Here is a 21,257-nt window from a genome sequence, read left to right as displayed (position 1 = left end):
GGAGAGGATCAAATGCTTTGCCTTTTTACCCGGAGACTCGATTCTTCTTGACAAGGGGGTGAACTTGGTGAGCTAATGTGAGGAACACGTTCTTACAGACCTGGTTTGTTTTCGGTTGTGTTTGTGAAGTTTGCTTTCAGATGTGTCTGCTTGTCCCTGTGACATATACCAGTGTGTCTGCAGCGAGGCAGCCCCTCTTAAAGAAGTTACCCCCAAAAGGGCCTTAAAGCCTGGTCGTTAGCCTTTCCCCCTTCAAATCAAGACACCTCTTACTGTGTGTGCCTCTGGTTCTGCCCCTTTCCTCAACATCGCCGAGGAGGGTAAGCAGCTTTGCAAGAATATAATTCTTCCACCTCAGCACCCAATGTTCCATCCTTACTTATTTATCACATGATCCAATGGGGCTGGATCTCTGCTGTCAGATTTCCCGGGAAAGTTTCTTTGGGCACAGAACAGCAAGTTCAAAAATCTCAGAAGGTCGGCAATCCTATCCTATCTATCTATCTATCTATCTATCTATCTATCTATCTATCTATCTATCATCTATCTATCTATCATCTATCTATCTATCATCTATCTATCTATCTATCTATCTATCTATCTATCTATCTATCTATCTATCTGTAGCAGCCACCGAGACTTCTTCTACTGAGGTCTTAACCAGTGTCTTTGTTTATTGGCCGGTTGACAGAGACCAGACTGGGAGCTCTCTCTCGGATTTCGATGCACAGACTTGTCTCTGTCACCCATTTATTAGCAGCTGTGTATCACACATCAACTTCTAGTTTTCCAATGACTGAGTGTGTCTTTCAGTGGCAACTTCAATGCTGAACATTTTACAATGTCATCCTGTTGTTCCCCCCGCCCCCGGTCATCTAATGGGGAAGTTACTACTAATATTCCCATTTGGTAGATGAGAAAAATGAAGGCTGGGGGGAATTGGAAGAAATATTGGAGCAAACATGACATTTAGACAATGTCTTGACCTTGGTATATTGTGCCTCTGGGAAACTCAAGGTGAGTCAAGTATGGACCAAAGCTTCATGAGCTCATATGTCATTAGAAGAGACAGTGTTATAAAATAAAAACAATGCAATTTAAATATTACCCTAAAGGAGGGTGCTATGAAAATTGCAGATGCTGGGGGTGAGGGCAGAGGGCAGCAGCATCTCAGCCTCCTTGATTGGGAGGGATGAAAGTCCAGGCACTCTTCAGTGAGTCAAAGGAAGTGGCTCCCATGAGGAAATGTAAACTTCAACGAGCAAACTTTCTCTGGTAGATGCATAAAATACATCCTAGAACATTGCTACTTAGCAGGCTCATGTCCTTTGTAAAAGAGACAAGCCTTCGATTAATAAGAGAGACAGAAACTGCTCCTGAAGAACATAGATATGGGGAATTAGTGAAATCTTCTCCCCAGAGAGTTAAAGTCCAGAAAGAAATATTAAGTGTCTATATCACTCTGGCTCCCTTGGAGGAAAAGTGTTAGCTGGAAATAGTTAACATGGATAAAGAAGGGAGGTACCCTTAAACCAGGAAGATTGGTCAGCCACACTCATGAATTTAGGTAAAGAGATTGAATACTAAGGATTAGAACACTCTCATCAGTCATGAGTAGACATGCTACTTCCCAATACACTGCCCCAAACTGGCTGATTCCATTTATAAAAACATAAAACATCCCCTTTATAAAGTAAACTCTCAAGTTTCTAGTCCCACAGTTTTAAGCACTGCCTTTCGCTCCGGGACATCGGCCACACTACCAGCTCCCACCTGGCTTCCCTTGAATACAAAAGGCACACACGCAGTTTGTTCCTCTTCAACTTGACTTAGGACATAGTTGCTGGGCATTGCTATCGCTTGCCTGGAAAAGTATGCCCTTAATAATATTTTTATCTCTGCTTCTCCCACCCATCCTAAACTTCAATAGCCAGTCCCACCTAACCCCTGCCAAACATCCACCAGCCTGTAGCAGTGGCTACAGGCTCCAACTCCTCCCGAAACCTCACATGGCTGCTGGCTTCTTTCCCTCCAAAGCATGACAGAAACCCTCTCCTTCCTTCTGTCTGCCTTTTCCTCCTGGGACCAGGAAGTCCCGCCTGTACCTTCTGCCTAGCAATTGGCCCAAGGCTTTCTTTACTGACAGATCAGGAACCAATTTGGGAATAGGACCTTAGCATCAGCACCACCTCTTATGTAGCTTCCCTGGGTTTTGTCTGTAAGGACAGAGTCCTTTGGTCAGACAATCTGTAAACCTGCCTGGACGTGACAATAATATTTCTCAGTATAATACAATAAATCCCTCTCAAGGCCTGCATGGGGTTGAGATTGACCTGATCGGGGCCAAGCTGAGATCAGGTGAGCTGTGTGCCCTCATAGAGATGCACTAACAGGGCCAGAAGTTCAGCACATTTATGATATACAGCTGAGCAAAGAGATTGGTTAGTAATCTCTGTGTGTATGTGGGGGGGTCATCTCTGTATGGGGGCAGTCTCCTGCTGCAGTCATTGGGGAGGAGGAAGCTGTGGTTGAAATTTTCTGTATGCCCTGCCAGCACTGGTACTCTGAGCAGGGGAAGGCCTTGCCAGTCTCATGGGTCTGAGCCATCGTGGTCCTTGACATGTTCACCTCGTGAATGCACATTGACACAGGGGTACGCTCACTCCTCACAAATCCCTATTGATTTTCGTGTATGGTATTAAGTAAGGATCAAGCATGGAGCCTCTCACATGATGGATAAGTACTCAGTCCCTGATTTATATGTTAAGCCATGGATTGTTCATTATATATCACATCGGCTCTATAAGGAAAAAAAGCACCATAGAATTTGAACAATTACCTAAATTCCTAAGATATTCTCATCAAACCAAGATGCTGCCATGGGCAAAGCCCTCTTCCCGCACTACCCTGCATAGAGCTTTGATTTGCAGAGACAATCTGACTCTAAAATACATTTAAAACATAGGCTTATTGGAGATCATAATATATCAGTGAGGTGTGAAATATTAGAGATCCAGGACTCCCTTAAACGCTTGCTTACTTTGTAGTAAGCACAGGTGTACAAACACCATCCCTTCTGTTTGAGTTCAGGAACTAAATCTGCATCTTCTACTCCTTACTGTAAAGGGCACAGGTCAGCCTCGTTCCATATCATATTTGTAACCACGAGGGAAAGGCAGTGACACCATTATTACTGACAACAGCCTGAATCGTCACGTCATCCAGATTTGCTTGCTTTTGCCTCTGTTGATTTACTACCATTTACTTCTTTGTTTATAACTCAACATTATTCATCGGGCAGAACATAAACGATGGCTTCAGTCCGTTCTCAAATGTTGTCTCTAGGTTTAAAGACAGAAACCACAAATGCAAGTCTTGATTGGAAAGAAAAAAAAAACAAAAAAAAAAAAAAAAAAGAACAATGATTCGTTTTTCAGCCATCTTAACTCTGTGCTTGGGAATTGTATAGCACAGCCATAGAATGGCGCACCTTCCAAGCATATCTTCTCTTGAAAGCTTTAGGCTACAGCCAGAGGTTTGGTCGAGCATGGAGTGTGGCTTTTTATGTTGGCTGTGTCCCTGCCTTCCAGCAACCTCCGCTGGTACAGAACAGGAGCCCAGGATCCTGAGTTGCTAGGGTGTGGTCCATTCTGTGAAAACAGCATGCTAATGAATCCCTTCTGGTCACATTCATCTGTATAAGAGGCTAAGGGTGAAACATTCAGTGTCCTACACTGAACTGTAGGAGAAACAGACCACCTTTATCTTTGAGAGTATATGTTCTTGTTAGCAACCGTATGGAAAACAGACAACCCTGCCCCTACAAAGGAGCAAACGATTCCTGTTGCCCCATGCCAGAGTTTGCCAACATCTTCAAGCACCAGAGGTGCCAACAAACTTGCTTTCGTAATAACGTGCACAGATTTCCCTGTCTTAATAAAACTCTCAACCTTTCCTTTTGTCTGTTCTCTAAACATAGCAAGGCTGCCTGCCCTGCGGCGAATGTGTGTCCCAGACGGCAGCCACATTCTTCTTCTCAAGTAGAAGCTTCCTCCTGAAGATTTGTCTCTTGCTTTTGCATGACAATTCAAGCAAAGAATGTCTGTCACTTTTCTGACAGGGATTAAGACCCACAGGAGGCAGCATAGGGTTGATGATGGATCTCTCAGATGCAAGAGAAGATGTTAATTGGGGGGGTCTGCTAGTACCTTAGAGCAAATGGCTCCCCGCTGTGGGTGGGGGATAGTCCAGGAGAGCTGTCAGGATTGTCCTGGGAGCCTTGCTGCCACCCTCCACTGTGTCACCGCACCCTCTCACTCCAATATCCATCGATAGCTCTAGGAATCCAACATTTCTTCTCTGTTCACAGGAACCATGTCAATGCAGAACAACTCCTTCTTGTCTACTTTCCGCCTACATGTAAGTCAGGAATTGGGATTTTTACTCTGGCCAGTGGGATAAAGTGGGCTGCAATCACTTCTTATTCTCAAATTTGTTCCAGATTAAGAAATACACATTTCTTTTTCTAAGAAGCTAAATGATCTGGGGCAAACCACTTTGTGCGTTTGAATTACCATGTCTCATTCTGTGTGACAAAGGAGTTACTTAGGGAAAAAAAAATCTTTCATTTCCCTTTCCATGAGTTGATCTGAAGAACCAAGATACAGAATTTTCCTCTCCTTCCTTTTCTAAAGGGCTTTCTAAAATCGCCATTTTTGTCTTGAGAGGATTGTTTGCATTTGTGAAACCATTTAGCTAAGGCATAATAATGGTCAGTTTAAAGCAACACATGACTAGGTAGCCCATTTATTCCTTCACACAGGGACAAGGAGGGAGTCCGGCCTTTTGTATCAAAGGGCTTGGAATAATTTAAAATCCCCTGACCCTCAGCGGGGCAGATTTGCCACTCCCTCTAACAATGGCAGTGCTCCTCAAATGAGCCAGTGTTCTTAGAACTCGTGTCTAGAGAAAAAGCAGTTCTCACCCACCTCCTCATCTTCCCTCACACCCCCACCATTTCCCCCACTGGGAGATGCCCAACACCCACAGCCCTAAGGGTCTGTCTGTCCTATACATGCTTTCACCACCCCAGGATTTGATCTCATTAATGAGAACTGACAAGCTGATTGGGAGAGGATGACCCATGTGTTTCCACATCGTTTTCTCCTAGTCCTTACTGGCAGGCCTGGCTACAAGTCAGCCACGTTGTTCTGTGTGCTGTGTGTGCTTACAAGCATCCTCCTCTACCTCTTTAAAAGAAAATCACCTCTAACTCCAGTATCTAATTCCCATTTAAAAATATATATATATATAATTTTAGCTAGTCTGCAACATATATTGGTGTTTTGTGGAGTTGTAGTTTTAGACTGACTTTCCAGTGCTGAAGAAAACATTCGAAGTCTTTCTGAATTAGAATCAAAACCAAAGAAATAATGGTTAAAAGCAAAACGATGTGTACGTACGAGCTCTTTTTAAAGGTGGTTCACTCAGAACAGAGACCAGCAAGCATCTTTGGTGGGCAAGTATCTCCAGTGGGTTGTTCCGTGGTTTCATTCTTTCACCTCACAGCCAGGTCAACAATGGAGCAGGTGCAATGAAAGGGTTTGCTGTTTATGTGTTTCAAGCCTCTTACAAGCCTCCTAGTGCAACAGTAGTCTCACTACCGCACAGCTTCTCTTTCCAAAGGCTTTGATTTGGACCGGGGGCCCTGGGTGGGAGATTCTTTATAAGACATTAAAGATAATACCAGATCAAAATCAAACCAGTACAAACTTTCCTTTCTTCAGTTTTCCCAATGTTTTATAATTGCTCACAATATAAAATTTGTTCGCTTCTCTGAGGAACTCCATAAATAAACCCATGTTGACCTAAATAGAGCTAGCCGTGCCTGAGTTTGGACCCTGTAGCTCTGCCCCATCAGAAACCTCACATCTTCAAGGGTTAAGAAGAGGGTGGTAGGCCTGCCCTTCCATTCCATACCCTCAGCACGTGAGCGCCCCAGATCTTTTGGCGCTGCTGGCAATCTGTAGAAGACTTTCTCAATGGAGAAGCCACTAAGTTTAATGACTGAGGAAATGTGTTATTCTTGTTATCAACCAGGGAGATTGCCATTCGAGCTAGGGAAGAAAGCAGCTCTACTGTGGGGCATGAAATCAAATTTTCCAGGCAGCAGCAAGTCCTGGATACCGTGGGGCGACATTTGCCTGCAGCACCTCATTTCAGTCTGTGGTGCACAAGCCATGGGACCAGCTCCCCTCCGGTTACCCCCCACAAGCTGAACTTGGAGAACCAACGTGCCCTGGTCACTCCTATGTCATTCTGTAAGTGTTCCCCACTTTGGTAAGCCTTTGTTCGAATTCAGATGCCCACGATGGACTCATACATTTTTTATGAAATTATTAATCTGTCCACCTGCGACACTAAATTGGAATCAGATCCATCAACTCACTCTGTGGCTCCGGGTCCTGTTTGTGTAGGGCACGAAACATTGCTTCTTGTGGATTTTTCAAGTCCTGCCTTTAAAAGTGTATTCATCAGAAAGGTTTTTGAAAAACAGAAAGAGAGAAGCCTAGATAAGCCAGATCATTTTTTCCTGTCTACTCCTTTATATATTCAAAATTAATTGGCTTCTTCTGGATGCTGTCAGAGCATCCATCACCAGGAGTGAGTGTCAGGCTGAATATTGAGGATATTTAAATATCAGCTTAGGGTAGGAAAGGCAATGGCTAGGAAGGCTTTACGTGCCTGTCCTTCGGAATTGCTTAAGAATTAAATCATTTTGGAAAGCCACCTTCTAACCTATAGCTCGTCTTGAAGTTATTGACATTGCATATGTGAAGGTTTCCAAATCAGGATTATTTGTTTCAAAGCTCAAGGTTTTTTGTAAATGCCTTAAGTAAGGAAAAAATGGGCTGAAAAATTCCTAATGTAGCAATTTGGGACATAAATTATGTAACGGCAAAGAACAGAGCAAAAGATCACAGCTCCTAGAGCCAATTTAGATTTTGATCAGATTTTTTTCACCCCAGTTTTAATTAAAGCATTTGACTTAGAAAAATGACTATTAGTAAAACTGACTGCCAGTAAGGCAAAAGGGGAAAATTAATTGGAAAAAAGATATACCCCGAGTGGTCTGAAGATTTGTAGCATATGCTGGGAAAGGGGAACATAAGAGAGCTTTAATGACCTCTCCTAACATACAGTAGTATTTCTTTTTCCAGACATTTAGAAAAATGTGCGTGTCAGATTTTTCTCCATAGTTGCTGATATAAGTAAAAACAAGCAAAAAAAAATCCTTTTTTTTAGATTTAAAAATCTAACAATAACTTCAAAATAATAGGCTGTAGCCTGTGGTTAACTTTTCTTCCCTGGTCCAGCCGGGCTAATCCCTACAGATATGAATCAGTTAGCTTGAATTTGCTGAAGGATTGCTTGCTTGCCTGGACACCAGGAAGATGACTGGGGGGTGTCGGTCACGGCGCGTGCTCTTGGGAAGCGTGCAGTCTTACTGAGCAAGGGAACAGAGGGGAAGGACTGGGAAAACTGTGGCCAAGCCTTGGCAGTTTCAAAGCTAAGGTAAGCTGACAGCTGCCTGGTTTCATCTACTCCACTGAGTCTTACGGGGTAGGAGGCTGGACCCTGGAGAAGATTTGGATAGACGCAGATAAAATCAGAAGTTGTTCCAGGGAAGACCGGTAGCAAAGCGTCCAGAGGCCAGATTTGACTTTGGTGGAAAGTTCAAAGAAGCTGCAGGAGGACAGGAGCTGGCTGTACAGACCTGGTACACCAAAGCCTTTCACATTGGATGAGATGTGGCCTGACATTTTCTAGACACTGTGACTATTTATGTGTGCTGCTCCCTCTCTGTGGACACGGGAGGTCTAGAGGCAAGGACAGAACTGGGAATAAGAATCCGTAGGAGACAACAAAGACTGGAAGGAAGCGACAAGAAAAGCCTCCCCCAGGTCACATTTAGCTGGGCTTTAAGGGACACAGGGAGTTTTGCCAAGTAGAGAAGAAAGAAAACACAGAAGTGGAGGATCAAAATTAACTGGAAGCTTAGGCTGGCAAATTAAGACAGGAATGTAAAATCCCACCGAAAGCCCTGCCAGAGTCTTCTTTCATCTTAACCAGCCCGGCTATGGGTTTCCCCCAAAGGAAAAAGGAAAAAAAGAAAGAATGACAAACCTTGGCGAACACAAAAGCACTCAGAGGAAAAAAAAAACAAAAAACAAGAAAAAAAAACTCACCTCGGAACTGTGTGGGAACTGTGTGGAAAACTTCAGGGGAGACGACTCAAGCTTGAAACTACAGCGGCCATGTACATAGTTTGGCAAATGTAGTATCCACCTGCGGCCCTCGCTTTCAGGAGGCAGAAACAGGGCTACCCAAGGCAAGCTGGCCTAGGCTTATTCATAGTCCGTGAGCTCCTGTTTCAGCAAGAGATCTTGGCTCAGTAAAGATAGTGGAGAGTGATGGGGGAAGACGCCCAACATCAGGTCCCCACAACACATGCCTATGTACACATGTGCATGTACAAACGCTGAGGAACAAGATGTCCCCAAATTAGCAGGAAGTGCTATGATGACATCATCACCCCCTTTCCTCCCTATCCTTTTTTCTCACCTATGCAGTGTTAGGGGGTTGAATGGGAAGACGAACAAGGAGGAAGAAGAGAAGAGAGGAGAGAGGAGAGAGGAGAGAGGAGAGAGGAGAGAGGAGGAGGAAGAAGAGGAGGAGGAGGAAGAGGAGGAGGAGGAGGAGGAGGAGGAGGAGGAAGAGTGGAATGGAGTAGAAGGAAAAGGAAGCTTCGAAGTCACCAAAAGAATGGCTACAGAGCACAGGGCAGGCCTGGGTGTATCGTTTTTTGTGTCACTATGACAACATAGCCGTCAGACGTGACCTAAAGAAGGAAGGATTTATACTGGTCGTTGGTTTTAGGGAGTTTCGGTCTACCCTGAGAGGGATGGTATGGGCAATAAGCAGCCTGTGTACAAGGGAGCATGAGGTGGGTCACATCGAATCAGGCAGAGAGCAAAATGTAGGCTCCGAAGCAGGGACCGATGATATCCTTCAAAAACCCATCCCCAGTGACCCACCAGTAGCAGGCAGGCCTCACTTCCTGAAACGTCAACCATTTCTCAGAACCGTGCGGCTGCTGTGAACCAAGTGTTCATACACTTGAATCTGTGGCAGAGAGAACACACGCAAAGCACAATACGGGGAAGGTTCTAAGTATCCCTGCACTCCTGGGAAATACCCACAGGAAAGCTAGAGTAAGAGAAAAGAGGTGAGGGGAGGGTGGGAGTGGGAAGAAAATACAATGTCACACACACACAGTCCTGGTTACTATGTTTCAAGACTCCATTAACACAGAGACAGCTGTTTGCCCATGTACCCTCCAGGAAAACCCTTAACCCAAAACTGCACAGCTAAAGGATGGAGAGAGAGAGAGGGAGAGAGAGGGGAGGGGAGGGGAGGGGAGGAGCCCTGTAGACATTCTCCTGTTCCATCTGTCCAAAGGAATTCTATCCAAGTTAATCTCCCTACCTAGGTTGAGTCTCTTGGCCCATTTTGGACACACATTTCTTCCAGGGAAGTAAATTCTGAACCACATGGAGTGGCCCACTGGTGCGATTTGAGGGAGGTGAGGGGGGTTAAAGACAGTGCCAGAGAGCCTGGATGTCCAGAATGAATTGACTCCCTTCCTCCGGCTGCCAGTGTTAGAGGTGAGGATTCGAGAGAGCGGTGATGTTGGAAGAATCTGGCTCCGGAGACCTGACCACACATATAATCAGTTGCGGTCAGTCTTCTTGGGCGCCAAGAAGTTTCTAGAACCACCGTTTCTTTGATTTCTGCACACTATTCTCCTTCCGCCCGGTTATGTAGGTCTTCCACGGGGCTACATGAGGCTTGGAAAGCAAAAGCCGCATTGCTTTAACGCTCTCTCACTCAGGAGGTCTCTAGCCAGCCATTAGGCAAGCTGTCGGAAGAACCAGGACAGTTGTCCGAAACTCAAGAGGAGGACAAAATTAGTTCTGATCGTATTTGCTGGAAGTTTAATTTCAGCAAACCTTGTTTTCTTTAAATGGGAAGAGGTGTGTCAAGGGACGTTACCAGTGTCTGTTTCCTCAAGATTTGACCGCCTCAGAAAAAAGGGCGAGGGAGGGAGGTGAGACGAACAGAAAAGAAGGAGACGCTCTGGCGGTTGAAACACAATGTCTTTGGAAAGCTCGCCTAACGTGGCCCTGAGATGTGTAGCACAGGAAAAGCGCGAGTCTCCACCACTGCCCCATCTGACAAATGTGTGAATTTGGAGCCGCCGGCTTCGGGACCACGAAAGCAGCTAAAACCTAGACGGAGACCTAGACCGAGGTGGAGGTGGCAGCCAGCCCAGCCCATGGCCAAGATCCCTGGCCTCCCCTGGAAGGTTGCTCTTAACCTGAAAAAACGCTGCCGATATGAGCAGTTGATTGGCAGTTTCTAGTCCATAACAATCGCCTCTGAGCTGGTAGCTCCTAATTAACCTCAGTCCCCATCCCCCCCCTCCCCCCAGCCCTCCCTCCAGCGCCACCCCCCCGTATAAATCAGAAGGGTCCCCTCATATCCTCCGCTTTTAAGTCAACTCGAGGCCCTAGGGCCCTCTGCCTGGCCAAGCTAATCCTGACAGTACTTCTCAAAAAATAAAAAGATTGACCCTACCTGAAGCTACAAAAAAAGCAGATGGAAGAATGAAAGCAGTTTTTTTCCTTTTGTGTGCTTAGACTCCCAGTGTTTCAAGGTCTGCGATATAACTAATTAGAAGAGAGAATTCAGAATAATGTCCCCTTTAAAATTAAACTTAAGGTCACGGGAACCAATTTGATACTTTTGTATAAACAGTTTGGGTACTATGCAGAATTTTCACCCGGTGTGTATGCCCTTTTCGAAAAACTCCAATCATTTTCACACTGCTTTATAATTTCTGATGTCTCCAGATAGTGTTTGCGTTGGCTGGTTTTTATGAAAGGAACTAGCTACTTTAGCCTTCACTAAGAGATAGCGTGAAATTTCAATTGTGATGTGTGCTCGGTCTGTGCTTGCACTTAGGTTCAGTACCATATTATTCAAATTTTCTAGGCCCATGGAGCAAAGTAAAGTGGAAGCGGTAAGAACAGTATCAGAGACCTCTATACTCATGACAACAGACATGCTAGCCTAAACTGGTTTGCTGCTTTTCTGTTTGTTTTTAAAAGAGATGAGCTTCAGGCATGGGGGGACGACGGCTTGGCTGTTAAGAGCCCTGGTTTCTCTGGGTTCCCTTCCCAGCACCCATATGGCTGCTCACAACCGTCTATAACTCAGTTCAAGGACATAAAACATCTTGCTTGTTTCCATGGGCACCAGACACTGAAGTGGTACTTAAGACATACATGCAGGCAAAACACTCATTCATACATATAAAGGAAAATAAAATTTAAAATTAAAAAGAAACATTACAGTTGTCACCACCTTCAGGAAGCTTTAATGCCCTGTGCCTGAGAAGTGCTGTCTGCAGGGATCTGTCCTTTCCTTTGTACACCTTCAATTTAAAAATGGATGTGTGTATGTGTGTGTGTGTGCACATGTGTGTATGCATATGTGTGTTTGTATGGTGTGTGTGTTTGGGTGGTATGGTATGTGTGTGTTTGTGTAGCGTGCATGTTTGTGTGTGGGGGTGGTATGGTGTGTGTTTGTATGGTGTTGTGTGCATGTGGTGTATGCATGCTTATGTGGGGTGTAGTAGTATGATGTATATATGTGCAACGTGTGTGTTTGTGTGGCATGGTGTGTGTGTGGTGTGATGTGGGGGGTGGTGAGGTGTGTGTGTTTATGTGGTGTGGTGTATATGTGTATGTATGTGTGATGTGTATGTATATGTGGTATGTATGTGGTATATATGTGATGTGGTGTGTGTTTGTGTGGTGTGTATGGTGTGTGTGCTGTATGTGTGTGATGTGTATGTACTGTGATGTATGTGTGTACAGTATGTTTGCATATGTAGTGTATGTATGTGTGATGTGTGTATGTGTATGGTGTGTGTATATGTATGTGCACGGTTTGTGGTGTGCATGCAGTGTGTGGGGTCTGTGGGTGGTGGTTATGTGGTATATATGTGATATGTGTGTATGTGTGGTATGTGTGTGTGTAATGTATGGTATGTGTGGTATGTGTGTGTGGTGTGTATGTGATGTAAATGTGGGTACATGTGTGAGTGTGTGGATGTGCAAGTACAAAGGGCGGTAGTCCTCGGATGCTGTCTGCTTTATTTTTAAGACAGTGGCGTCTCCCTGAACCTGCAGCTCATCAGACTGCTTAGTCAGACTGGCTCTGAAGCCCCAGGGCAGCCCCTTGCTTCGCCTTCCACAGCACTCACTGTACCGATGCGAGCGACCGTCCACTCTTGGGTTTTTTTGTGCATTCTCCAGATCAAACTCAAGACCTCAGGCTTGCCGGACACACTTTACCTATTTTCTTTACCGTCTATCTGAACTGTCTTCCCAGACCCTTTTCATTTAAGTCCTTTCTGACAGCGTACCTAAAATCAGCACCAAAATAAACTCATTCTGTATCACGTCACACCACCCCATGTTCTGTATAGCTTACAACAGTGAGTTCAACTGAATTTGGCTGGTTAATTGGAGGGGAGGCTGTTGTCACACTTCTTCAGTCCAGTGGCTTTGCAGCAGTGAATTCCTAGACTAATTGCGGCTGGTGTCTGGATGTCCTACTCACTAAGCCTAGCACATTGAGGACACTGTACAGAAAGACCAGAGCAACATGGGTCGACACCCAGGCCAGGATCACATCCCTCTCTGCCTTTCTCCATCAGGAATTTGACTCACTCCACTGCCCCGAGAGTCTGTCAAAGAGGAAATGTGAATTAAGTGTGCAGACAGTTGAACAACCAGGGAGTTGAAGAAAAACAAGCTATGTTGGAGACCTGAGGTAAGCAATGGGGGTGTGGGGAGGATCCCCTTGAGAAGGGGGCATGGGCCCACAGAGCTAGCTGCTCCCTGGCAAAGCAACCAGGTGAGAATTACTTTCAAACGCAACCCATCCCAACAGGTCTCCGGCAATTATACTAAAGGCATAACAGAAAATTAAGAAACATTCGTTCAAGAAATTCCAGTCAAGTTCGGTAAGAACAGCCAGACTGTGTGGCACATGGATTCCAGGCTACTCTCCCCCTCCCCCACATCCCACAGCTCGAAGACTCAGAAGCTCCACACTGGGCCTGTACGGCCCCAGTGCAGAGAACAAAGCACTTGACTAAGAAGGGTTGGCCATGGTTTCTCAGCTTCTGAAGTCCTTCCAAGTTCAGTCGGGAGGTCACTCCCGTCCTCTCCAACATCCACAGTGATAAGGAGGTTGTATCGCCTCAGCTTGCTCATAGAGTGCTGGTTCCAGGCCGGTAGAAGTAAGCTGGGAGGCTCAGTGGCTACAGCCCGTCCCAGAGAGTCTTTTTGTTGGTGTGAGGGTTCCACTCATCCCTCATATCAGCAGCTGAGAAGTTTTACCCAGGCCATAAAGGCCATGGAGAGACCATAAGAACAGAAAGCCAAAGATCCCCAGGGGAAGCCAACTCTGTTTGAAGCAGACCACTGGGGAAGGTCAAGCCTGGAGACACTCTTAAGGTCAGAGGAGGTTGGGTAGCAATTGAGGGCAGCGGGTCTCTTTAGGAGAGCAACAAGTTCGCTCCCAGGTCAGCTGTTTCATCAGTTAAGAGAAGGTTGGGGTTGCGTTTTCAAAAGTCTTCCTCGGTCAGAAGAAACCTCAAAGCTACCCCACCAAGGTGACTGGACCCAACAGGGTTAGACAGACTGTGAAACGACTACACCCAAGGCCATGTTGAAGACAGCAGTGGGTCCATCAGCCAGGAATTAGAGAAAGGCCGGAGTGATGGACAGACGGGATGGGGGATGACCCACAGAGGAGTACTGTCTGAGCTGCTGCCACCCTAAAGGGACCTTGTACCCAACCCAATCTCCATCCTCTGATTATCCCCTGAGCTTCCCAAGGTAGGAAACGGCGTAAAGTGAACCACCCACATGATTCAGTAGACGAGAGCCAAAATAACGCCTCGGAGAGGGCAAAGAGGCCAGAACCGACAGCTGCTGCAATATTTTATCACAAACATTCGACAAATATTGAGATGTGGAAGGAAGGCTCGGAAGTAGGACCCATAGGCAGGGAAACCATTGAGCAGCAGAAACAGCCTATAAAAGGGCGGGCTACCAGAGTGGACGACAGAGACTTCAAAACACCCAAGAAAATGTTTTCAAAATTAAAGCTGTCCAATGACAACATCTAATGGAGTAGAGAATACTAATGACGAGAGAGAAATTCCTAAAACTGTAAGTTGTTCCAAATTCAATGTAGCAAAGATTCATTTTCTTTGCCTCCCGATTACTTTTTTAATGAGTCACTAATTCATATCATTATGGACCCTTACATGTTTGTTTGATCTTGAGTTATGAACCAGTACTGCTTTATTTTACTGCTTAAATTTCCAGCTCTTAGCATTTGAGAGCTCTTTCTCTTTTTAATATATTTTTCTAAATTCCTTGAGAATTTCATACAATGTATTGGATCATATTCACCCCCACACATTCCCCTAACTCCTCCCAGATCCACACATAGTACCCAAAATACTCTCAACCATGTCTCCTCTTTCTCTCTCTCTCTCTCTCTCTCTCTCTCTCTCTCTCTCTCTCTCTCAAGTCCAGTTTGGGCTGTCCATTGGTATGAGGTCATCTACTGGAGTGTAACCTCTTCCCCAGGAAACTATCACAGTCAAATAGCTGGGAGCTATTTCATCTGGCTCCTGGTTCTCTTTGGTGAGGCCCCCATGAATGTGGAGTTTGTGTTTCAGGTGTTTTGATCAGTTTTTAGGAACTCCTTTTCTTAGTTGATACAAAATTACTCTTGTCTCATCTGTGTGATCCCAGGTTCAGTTCTAAAATCATCCGGTTTTCCCAAAGAATTCTACACTCTGTTATTGAGGATTGCGACCTGGGCACTGGATTTGCTGCGCTTTTCTTCTTACAACGATGTAGGTGTCCTAAACCTGTGCCCTGGATGATTGTACAGTTCTGTGACTATGCTTAAGAGACATTGAGTTTTCCACTCGTGCGTGTGTATGTGTTCAAGTGTGTGTGCATATGTGTCCATTTGAGTATGTGTGTACATGTGTGCTCATGCATGTGGATGCCAGAGGACAGTCTTTGTGTAATTCCCCTCCAAACACCATTCACCTTGTATTCAGAACATGCTCTCTCGCTGGCCTGGGCCATGCCTGCTTGTAGACCTAGGGATCTGCCGTCTCTGCCTCTCGAGAGCTGGGATTCCAGACTGGAGCTTCTTTGCCTGGCAGAACCTCCAAGTTGTATGGCAAGTACCTTACCAATTGAGCCATCAAGCTCAACCGTCCACTTTAAATGCATGAATTATGATCTATGGCTACAGCATACTAAATATACATACACACAACATACATGTACATACAGTGTGCAACATACTAAGAAGCAAGGAAGAGACTGATAGACAGAAGAGCTGTATAATGACAAATCCCTTGCCAATTAGAATCAAGTGTGGAGTCTCAGATCATCAGAAAGAATATATTTAGAATGGTGTCTACATACCACTTACTTGTAAAACATGTTTTAAAGAAAATCAAGTCATTCCAGATCATTGAAATCCTAGCTCCCTCTATGCCCTGGGAGCAGTGCATGTGGCCCTCTTTAGTTGGAGCTTTGAAACAATGGAGTGGAAAGAAAAACCTCCTACATTCCTGGAAACCAACGGGAGTCTAAACTAGTCTGTCGGTAAAGACACACAGCAGTGGTTTGGGGGCATCTGCGGTGAACCTTTAATGTGTTCTGGCTGGCAAGATGTCTCCTCCATTCCATTCACAGCAGTGAAACCAAGACCCGGGGCCATAACATACTGCTACAGCCCTCAGAAAACACAAGGCTGGACAGGTGTGAGGGCTGCTCGCTCTGAGGGCAGGCAGAAGCAAGGGCTCCCTATTTCCATGTGTGGGAGTCTAGTCATTGGCATGGGGCCCTGTAGGAGAGAGAAAGGGAGATGGGAACTCTAACAGAAGTAGGCATATAGACAGACACCTCTGCTGTTTGCTTCATGAGGTGTCCTGTTAGCTTTTGTTCTTGTGTTCGATTTATAGTTTGTTCCACAGCCAATACACTTGAAAAAGCACAGATGTAAGCACAAATGTGTATAAAGAGATAAATAAGAATGGATATGGCCTTCCGTAGCCATCACCCATAAATTCAACCAATCGTGGATGCATTTGGGTAAAGATTGCATCTGTGCAAAACATGTAGAGATTCCTGAAACAGTACATTCTCCCTGTAAGCTACTTAGGACCACAGACTTGACACTGTGCTAGATACTATAAGCAATCAGGGAATTATTTAAGGTATGCAGGAAAACATGCGAAGGTTAGGCACAAATGTTGTATGTCATTTTGTGTATGGGACTTGAGCATTCCCAGATTTTGGAATTCCTGGGTGGTCCTGGAACCAACTTCTTGCAAATACTGAGGGAGGACTATATTTGGTGAGATTATAAAGTTACAGTTAAGATACCGCTCAGGAGTTGGACTCAGTGCATCCAAACTCTGGCTCTGCTGCTCCTCAGCATAGGGCCAGCATGCTTTCTTTCTGACCGTGATACCTGTTAGATGAGAAAAGGAGGATGGAGAGATGGCTCAGTGGTTAAGGGCACTGGCTGTTCTTCCAGTGGACCTAAGTTCAATTCCCAGCAACCACATGGAAGCTTACAACTGTTTGTAACTCTAGTTCCAGGAGATCTGACACAGGCACACATGCAGGCAAAATATCACTGCACATAAAAATAATAAAATATGTAACTTATTAAAAAGAAAAGAAGGAAAGCGACTTAAGAACAGCAAACGTAGGTGGTGTTAGCAATGTTGCTTCTTCATGGGCAGCAGAATCAGAATTCTCCAATTGTGCACAATTCCAGTTGCACACAGTGTGCCTACAGGACAGTACTTCCCACTGAGATAATCTCATAATTCCTCATTTCCTCTACTTTGAAAACTATTTTTTAGTAATTATCTATTTTGGTCACAAAAGTCATTTTTGCTCTGCACAGATACTTGGGAAGAAAAGGCTAATAGGGGAACTAAAAGTCACCAGTATCTGTCTCTTGTGTGGAATACTGCTCACCCTTTCTTCCTTTTATTTTTTTCCTGTGCATTAAACCAGCTTGAGATAACTGCGTTTATAAAGCTTGTCCATTTTATAGCAAGCATTATAAAATTAGCTATTTTATCCAAATTCTTTATAGGCAGTTTGTTAAATATGGCGTATTGGCCAAGTGTGTTTATATCCTCTCCCTATAAAGGCTATTTAAAATAAGAATACAGAAATTTAAAGTGTATACAATCACAGAGACAAAGGGAACATGAGTCAGACGGGTAAGAGGCGCGACAGAAGACTGGAAGGAAGTAGAGAAGCAGCACATTAACTTCAGAGTGGATAAGGTGCAGGGCAGGATCTGAACTAGCAGACAGCTCAAGAAAAGAAACTCATCTGACAGAATTCAGGCAGTCTGGTCGAGGACCGAGTGTCAGTAGCTATCAACGAGGGGCAGAAAGCAATGCTAAACATAAAACTGCACACATGCATTCATACATACATACATAATACATAATACATATATACATATATGCATACATACATGCATGCATACATTCATGCATGCATACATACATACCACACACACATACATACCACACACACACACACACACACCACAATACACAGAGAGAGAGAGACAGAGACAGAGAGAGAGAGAGAGAGAGAGAGAGAGAGAGAGAAGAAGAAGAAGAAGAAGAAGAAGAAGAAGAAGAAAGAAGGAGAAGGAGAAGAAGAAGGAAGAAGAAGAAGAAGAAGGGAAGGGAAGGGAGGGAAGGGAGAGGGAAGGGAGAAGGGAAGGGAGAGGGAGAGGAGAGGGAGAGGGAGGGAGGGAGAGGGAGGGAGAGGAGAGGGGGAGGAGAGGGGAGAGGAGAGGGAGAGGGAGGGAGGGAGAGGGAGAGGGGAGGGAGGGGGAGAGAACAAAGTTCAGTGTCTGGGAAAACCGGACTGAAGAAAATCTAGAATCAAAGACGTCAGCTACAGCAAGGATGGGGAAGAAAGAAACATGAGAATACATTCTGTAGAACCAAGAGAAATTTGGGGTATGAACTGGGAGACTGCTGGGTTCTCTTTTCCCTTTCCTTCAACAATGCTAACAACCGGCCTAGGAGGATGGTTCAGTAGGTAGCGTTCTTGCTGGACAAGCTTGATGCACAGAGCCCACGTAAATATGAGACACTGTAGCATACACATCTGTGACCCTGCATGGAATACACAAATGCTCAGTGACCGGCGGGAGAGCCTCACACACAGTGGTAAAGGACAGCAGACCTTGTCTCAAACAAGAGATTATCCTCTGGCAAGAATGTGCGTACGGGTGCACGTGCACGTGTGTGCGCACACACACACACACACAAACACACACACACACACATTCACACTCATATGCTCACAGCAATAAAGTTTTAATAAAAATGTTGAATGAAAATAAATGTTAACAGCAGGCATACACAGCAGAAAAAAAGACTGGAAGATTCTTCACTCCCCCGACAAAGTACATGTTCCTGGAAAGGAAAGAATAAGGTATTGACAACCTTTGAGCATGAAATTTCAACCTGCTGTGTGTCCTCAGCTAGTGAGTGACGTCTCTGTGTACATTCTCACTCTTTCCAATGACCAGAGACCGATCGATGTCTTTTAAGAAGGATCTCTGTAGGAAGCTGCTAAAGGCCTCCTCTCCTCTCAGACGGCCTCCAATGAGAAAGGTCCACAGCCCCGCACAGATAATAAGTGAATGAAGAAATAAAAAATAAAAAAAAAAAAAAAAAAATATAAAAAATCAAAAGTTTAAAATTAAAAAAAAAAAATGAGTCAAGAGACTCTTCCAGAAAGCAGAATCAAAAAGCAAATTAACAGGCTGGAGAGATGGCTCAGTGGTTAAGAACACCTGACTGTTCTTCCAGAATGAGTTCAAGCAAGACATGGTGGCTCCATCTGTAAAAGAGAATCAAAAGTACTTATATATAATAAATAAAAAAAAAATAAAAAAAAAATGAGGAAAAAAAAAAAAAAAAAAAACGGGAGACAAAAAAAAAAAAGGGAAGAAAATTAGAGAATTAATCAAGGAAATCCAGTGTGTACGTGATGTACCAACAGAAAAAGAAGAAAGAAACAGGAAAATGGGGATGGGAGGTTTTTTTTTTCAAAGAAATAATTTTAAAAGTAAGTTTCTACCTTTAAGGGAATCATAAAATTTATAGCAAGATGAAAGCAAACACACCCAATAGAATAATATTCTTTGAACCGGGAGAATGCTAGAAGGAAACAAAATCTTAAAAGCTTCCATGGAGATCAGAACCTGTGTGTGTGTGTGTGTGTGTGTGTGTGTGTGTGTGTGTGTGTATATCAGGCTTCTTTTATAAAAGCTTTAAAGGTTTATTTACTGTGTATGCATATTTGTATGTATGCATATGCATGTGTGTGTATGTATGTGTCTGTGTGTATCTGTGTGTGTGTGTATGTGTGTGTATATGTGTGTATGTGTGTGTATGTGTGTGTGTATGTGTGTGTATGTGTGGGTGTATGTGTGGGTGTATGTGTGTGTGTATGTGTGCGTGCGTGTGTGCGTGCGTGTGTGTGTGTGTGTGTGTGTGCGTGTGTGCGTGCTCCTGCATGCATGTGAAAGTCAGAGGACAACTTGTTTGTTGGTTCTCTGCTTCCACCACACAGATTTTGGGGATTGAACTCAGGTCATCAGATCTGACAATTACCAAGCTGCTGGCTTTGCTACTGAGCCACCTCTGTGGCCCCGAAATCTAATTTCTCAACGGTGATATCTAAAGGTAGAAAGTACAGGATGAGGATTTCAAAAATCCTTAGAGGTGATTATTTTCTACAACAAAGGGGGGTGTAAAAGAGACATTTCCGGACAAGCTTTATTCACTTCTACCTTTTCTGTTGGGCACAATAATCAGTCAAGAGAAAGAAACCAATGGGGCGGTCAAGCTGGAAGTGGGGCATCAAACTGGTCCCACTTGTTCCTGATATGGACAGACGTCCTGTGGGAAACATACAAATGGCCAACCTGGACCCTTGGCAAAGTGAGACAGTGCTTCATCCCAGTTAGACTGCCTGCTGTCAAACACGTAAAAGATGAGCTTTAGGGAGAACAGCGAGGAAAGAGGACTCTTAGCTGGTGGCTTTGGAGTGAAAATTAGTGCAAGCATATGGAGGGAAGCATGGGGTTTCCTCAAAAATCTCTGAACATACATCTACATATGTGTATATGTGTGTATGTAATCTCAAGCATAGAATCTGACGACCCCACCACTGGTTGCATACTCATAGGAAATTAAATCAGTATGTGAAAGGGATCATCTTCACCCCATGGTCATTCACAGTGTCCAAAATAGGGCTGGTAGCTTATGATGCAATTCAAGCACTTGGGAGGAGGCCAAGACAGATGAATTCAGGGCCAGTCTGGGCCAATAATGTGTTTCAGGCAAGTCAACAGGAAGGAATGAGACTAGAGAGTAGGCAGTGATGACCAGAGAATAACTCACATGTCCACGTTCATCGGGTGCTTATGTGTGCATTATGATAATACAAGAATAATCACTTAGCACTGAGGTCAATACAATGCTTTTCGGGTAGAAGTGTTTTATAACGGTTAAAACTGATAGTGTGTCTTGCTCACAGAAGCAGAAACTGAAGTTTACAACTCAGCCGTACCATATGCATTCCATGTATAAAGCGCCCATGTTCAGTCTCCAAGCCGCCCTTTCTCTCCAAAACTGGACTGGCATGTGAAGCCTTATGATTACCTTAAAACTCTCTGAAGATGATCGAGCAGCCTTCACCAGGGATGGCCACACTGCCTCCCTTACCTGTGATTCGCCACAACTGCTAACAAGGTATAAAGTTCTGGGTGCTCCTTGTGGACATTTTGCATTGCCAGTCTTTCAGATGTTGGGTGTTCTGATTCTAACAAGCTCCCTGCCTATATACTGTAGCCTTGCACATTCTGCTTCTATGCATTTGGTTAATTTTAGCTCACCACAGAGGTGGAGTCCTACAGTATTTATCCTACTACTGGCTTACCAGCTCATTCAC

The sequence above is a fragment of the Rattus rattus genome, chromosome 3 (assembly GCF_011064425.1).
Source record: "Rattus rattus isolate New Zealand chromosome 3, Rrattus_CSIRO_v1, whole genome shotgun sequence".
Taxonomy (NCBI): domain Eukaryota; kingdom Metazoa; phylum Chordata; class Mammalia; order Rodentia; family Muridae; genus Rattus; species Rattus rattus.
Note: the sequence above shows the minus strand (reverse complement) of the source record.